Here is a 5,987-nt window from a genome sequence, read left to right on the forward strand (position 1 = left end):
TGCCACTCTTAACTTATTCCTGTCATGAAATTTCAAATTTTCTGGTATAATAAAATCAATTTCAGTAACAGGAATTGAAGAAGAGAAATTAGGAAAATATTGATTAAAGAGTGGAGAAGATGTCACCGCATTTGGAAATTGTTCACTGGATTCATTCACTTGAATACTTTGATGTTGGAGTCTCATGTCTTCCGCTTCAACTTCCTTTTCAACTGTATCTTTGGATCCTCCTTCTTGAGACTCTTGCAGTTTCATATCACTTGTCAGGATAATTGCACTCTCACCTTTCTTAGAGTCATTGATGGTCTGTGAGGGCAAGTCTGACATGAATGACGATTGTTGAGACTCTTGCAGCTGAAAACTCATTGACCCCTCTTCATAATTAACGTTAGAGTTATCCCACCATCCTTGATCATACCGGTTTGAATAAGGGTCATACCACGTTTGAGATCGAGGTGAAGAATCTCTAAATTTTTTTTTGAGATAGTCACTCAGGTAGTCTTGATATTCGGGGCACATACCGGTTGAATGATCCCTGGCATAACAAATTTCACAGGTTGCAGCAGCCATTCTTTCTCTAACAGAGTTTAGTGCCTCTGCATATGCAGACCTCACAAAAAAACTAGCCTCATTGCCTTCCCCGGAAATAAAATCCAGTATATCACCAAAATACGGAGTGTAAGAAGCCATAAACTAAATAAAAAAATGTAAACAAGATGAATTGAAAAAGAAACAAATAACTAGCGCCAGTCCCCGGCAACGGCGCCAAGAATTGACAGGTTGTCGAAGCCTGTGCAATAATAAATACCTGCTCAAACTAAAAGTAGTTTCTGTAGATAGTGGTGAGCAGGGTCGAATCCACAGGGACTGGGAGTAATTATTTCTTTTCAAGCTCACAGTGACAAGGGGAGTGTTTTTATGCAGAAGGTGACAATCAAAGAAATTCAACTAAAATAAAAAGCTACTAAAAATTAAATAACAAATTACTAAAATCAAATGAGTGATAAGTAAGGATCTAGCCAAGGAATAACTTCAGCAAAGGTGCACCTAATTGATCATCGATAAGCAAAGGCAATTCCAATTATTTACTAATAAATAGGTTATAACTGCCAAACAAGCGATGACAGTCAACCCCTCCTTACTGTGTCGGTGATCAAGGTACGCCCGTTAATCACTGCTCTAATTGAGAAATAATCCTAGGTACGCCCGTAGAATTTAATTCCTCAATTGCCTTACGTATTAGAGGAGCCCTATTCTAACCAAATAACGCACTACCAGGGTTATTTTAGATTAGCCCGCGTATTCCCCTGACACAAACCCAATCATGCCAGTTATCACTATTTTGAGACAATTAAACAATTACGGATTTAACACCTCAATTGACAATAGATTATTAAATTAACTAATTATCCGGATCCAAGACAATCAATTAATTAAACAACCATAAGCACTGCAATCAGGGAATATGCAAATACCAATAAATAAGAGAAAAAGATAAAATTAAATCGATCTCACAAGTTTTAGGCAATCCAAAGCATCCATTGTCCCTTGACTAGAGAAAGAAAATTAGTTCATAATTGATGAACTAAATCCGCCAGAAATTGTTGCAAAAGCTGCGGCCATCAATTGGGAAGCTGGGCGAATTCAATTCGTCTATTCAATAAAGAAAGAAAGCTACAAGAGTCCACTGAGTGTGTTCGCTTTTGCCCGACATTCGGAGAAGAGAAATTGAATAGGCAGAATCAAAGACATAAGCTAAGCTCCTCAGCAATCTTCCATGCGTAAGAAAAAGCTAACTAACAAAGACTAAGAAGAAAAGTCAACAACTGCGGCTAAGCTACAAGACGAAAAGCTCTCCAAAGAGAAATCAAAAGCTAAGCTTCCGTAGTGCTAGTCCTATGCTATTTCTATATTTCCTATCTCCTCTGCGGCGGCTCTCCTTCCGGAGAGGAAGAAGCCGACCCCTGCCTTCAGCCCTTCGTTGCTCCTTTTAATGCTTTTGTCTTCGGCAATTACTAAAATGGGCATAAGCTTGCCTTTGCCAACAATGCCCCTGGGGTGAGCGCTGTGCCTTAGACTCCTTTTTTGTCAAATTAGCACTTGTTATCATATTTTCGTTCTACTCCCTGGAATATATGCAAAACACTAAAAATGAGTAGAATCCAGCAATTAATCCACATCGGGTCAGGTAATAGGAAAAATTAATAATAAAATAAATGATAAAATTACACCCTATCAATTCCCCCCACACCTAGACCATGCTTGTCCTCAAGCATGAGAACAGCAAATAAGTACCAATATTTGACAATGGTCATTGCTCCATCTACCATATTGCCAAAATACCAAGAAAAATATATATCAAGCATGGGTGACCAAGATCCAAGAAACATCACTTCGGTTAGCTTCTAAACCACAAACTCCTCTAATTTCAGGTTAACTAATCTAAGAAAAATGAATGACGCATAACATTTATCAGCAAATGGTCCAACTATTAACCAAAATCTCAACATTAAATCCATAATTCGGCAAGCTGATTTTTATTACACACTAACACAACCTTCACTTTTTTTTCACATTTTTCTTCTTCTTTTTTTTTTCTTTTCTCTTTTTTTTTTGATTTTTTTTCTTTTCTCAATAGTAACAAAAGACTTAGTCGCTAGCCATTGGAGCCTTTTGACGCGAACTCCAACATTGGCCAGATGAAAGAGCCCGGTTACTCAGCTTCTATCGCCACGTGACCACGTACTCATAGCAATTACTACCTTTTGACGCGAGAATCAACACTTTTGGTGAAAAGCCCCGATTACTCGGTAATAAATACTAGCGGAGTACAGTCAAGTTTATGCATAGCTAAAAATCACAAAAACTCAATATAACTCAAGAACCAAAAGAAAACTTGCATCAGCTAGTCTCATTTTCAAACATGGAGAACTAAAGTTAATAACCGGACCAATTCACATGAAAATGCCAATAATCATTCCCTATGCCTAGGAAAGTTAACCAAAAATTATAAGAGTAAAACAATCATCGATATTCACCAAAGAGATGTTTTTGGATTCAACCACATTAACTTGATATTCTTTTATTATTAAAATTGGCAAAAGTAGAAATAGAGACAACAATCCAACATCAAATTTTGGCATGCACTTACGAGCCAATCACTAAAAAGAAGAAAAAAAAATGAATGAAAGACACTAGCACCATAACTGCTCCCCCCACACCTAAATCCTACATTGTTCTCAATGAAGGTAATAAAGTAATGAAAGCGAAGAGAACAATGAAACTTCCCTGTTGAACAGCTAAGGGATAGGAGGGAACAGTGGAGGGAAGCCGAGTTCTGAGACATCCTTACCACTTGGTGGGTGATGTTCGTCATTCGCTCATCTACGTTGTGAACCTGTGCTTGTAAGTGGCGCCACTCACCATTGACGCCAATTATCACCCCAAACAACAAAAGACAGAATATCCAACAAGATAGCAATCACAAATGCACATTCATAGTCACTGGGGTACCCCAACTCAACAATTAAAAGTAAACGCGGGCCACCCCGGCCCAAATATGGTCAGCAAAGCACAGCTGCACTCCAAAATCAACAACCAGAAACTATTATCAACAACTGAAAACTAGCAAAGTCACGTCCATAAGCATAGGGACTACCTAATTCAGTCAGTCAACAAGCAAACTTGGCCATTCATAATCTCAACAAATACATTCTAAAATTTCAACAAATATCTCCAGAAATTTCAACAAATGCTATAGCAGATCAAAGCAGTAGTAAAGCAATAGCACCAAGTATGTACTAATCCACCAGTTGGGGAACCCCGGCCGCTGAGGTCACAAACAATGGTCCCAAAATAGCAATATTAGCCAATCACCAGGATGTCTTCCATAATTAATAAATGCTACCAATCTCACAAGTAAAACAAGCGGCCAGATATTCCAATTCAACATGCAAAAGCAGAATCAAATCGCCCAAATGTCAATAGACAGTTGCATTATTTCAGCTCACCCAAAATCCCAACAAATGGCTCCAGTTGGCCAATAAAAGTCGCAACTCAAAATTATTAATTTCAATGATAACAGCTCAGGGATTGGACAATGATCACTTGGTCAACTAAATAGAAGTATGCAATTGAGGTCCAATTACCTCACCAGTACCACTGGTGTAGTAAACTGTGGAAAAGAAATCACACACTACCACTAGCCGGCCACCGATAAACCAAAATAACAACTATCAATGCCAACAATTGAGAATTTCAACAATCAAAACACAGGCAGAGCTGCCGTCCTAATTAGCAAAAGAAAATTTCACAACACCAGCCCACCCAATGTAGTCAAATCGTAACAAGGGCCCCAATAATATGGCATACCAGTGACAGCATTTCAGAAATTGAACAATTACAACCCAATCACAAAACCTCAGCAGTTAACCAGGTGGCCAACCGAACGAAATGAAGAAATTAGGGGGGGCAACTTCCAATTACCTCCACCGTAGGTAGTAGCCAGACGAAATGGGACAGTAGTGGGTGTCAGTTGTGCCGGAATCGCGTGAGGGGTTGCGGCGGTGTCGATGAAAACAGCGGCGGTCAACGGTGGAGCAGGAGCGAGCGGCGCGCTATGGAGGTGAAGATGGCGGTGGAGCGCGCAAGGTGGGCCGCGGCTGGCGACGGAGAGCCGCGCTCTGGTGGAGCGGTGGGGTCGCGGGCGGCGGCTGGTTGCGGACAGTGGAGGCGATGTGGTGGACGGCACTGTCTGGCGGGCGGCGATGCGGGCTGGTGGAGGTCCGCTGAGTGGCGGCGGTGGACCAGAGAGAAGAGAGATGGGAGAGCTGCGGCGGTAGGCTGCTGCGTGATGGGGGTTGCGGCGCAAGTGGGCGGCGGGCAACAGAGAGGGAGCAGGGGAGGAAGAAAGAAGAAAGAAAAAAGAAGAAGAAGAAAGAAAGAGAAAAAGAAAGAAAGAAAAGAAGGAAAAGAAAAAAAAAATTTTTCTACGGAAATCAATTTTTTTTTAAATTTTTTTTTTTTGAATTTTGGAAACTAAAGCTACGTTGATAAGAAAAATTTTCTTTGTTCTTTTTTTTTTTTTTTTTTGAATCCTTACCTTTCCCGTGAACGTGACGCGGGCACGTCATGAGGGCAAGAGAGCTCTCAGAAGTTTCAGAATTTCTGATCGTGAGCTTCCTGCACGTCCCCACGCGGGCACGTCAAGAGGGCAGGAGAGCTCCCAGAAGTTTCAGAAATTTCTGATCGTGAGCTCCCTGCACATCACCACGCGGGCGCGTCATGACTGAAGGGCACCTATAAATCAGCAAAAACGAAAATTAACACCCAAAATCAGTCAAATTCAAGGAAAGCAGATTTAAACTATGACACGAAACCAATCAAGCAATTAAAAGAAACAATTGGGTTGCCTCCCAATGAGCGCCTTTCTTTAATGTCTTTGGCTAGACATGCTATTCTTGTTCACGGGGGATAAAATCTTGTGGCTCGTTTCAATGCTTCATCTTCAATATGATCCTGGTAACCCTCATAGATGGAGTAATCTTTGAGCACACGAGTTACGGGCTTCCATGGACTAGTAAATGGCGCTAAACAAGTCAACAATGATCTGCATTCTCCACTCACTCCTCCACCACACGCATTCATCGGTTCAAGATATTTTTCCATTGCCACTCTTAACTTATTCCTGTCATGAAATTTCAAATTTTCTGGTATAATAAAATCAATTTCAGTAACAGGAATTGAAGAAGAGAAATTAGGAAAATATTGATTAAAGAGTGGAGAAGATGTCACCGCATTTGGAAATTGTTCACTGGATTCATTCACTTGAATACTTTGATGTTGGAGTCTCATGTCTTCCGCTTCAACTTCCTTTTCAACTGTATCTTTGGATCCTCCTTCTTGAGACTCTTGCAGTTTCATATCACTTGTCAGGATAATTGCACTCTCACCTTTCTTAGAGTCATTGATGGTCTGTGAGGGCAAGT

The sequence above is a fragment of the Coffea arabica genome, chromosome 10c, assembly GCF_036785885.1.
Source record: "Coffea arabica cultivar ET-39 chromosome 10c, Coffea Arabica ET-39 HiFi, whole genome shotgun sequence".
Classification (NCBI taxonomy): domain Eukaryota; kingdom Viridiplantae; phylum Streptophyta; class Magnoliopsida; order Gentianales; family Rubiaceae; genus Coffea; species Coffea arabica.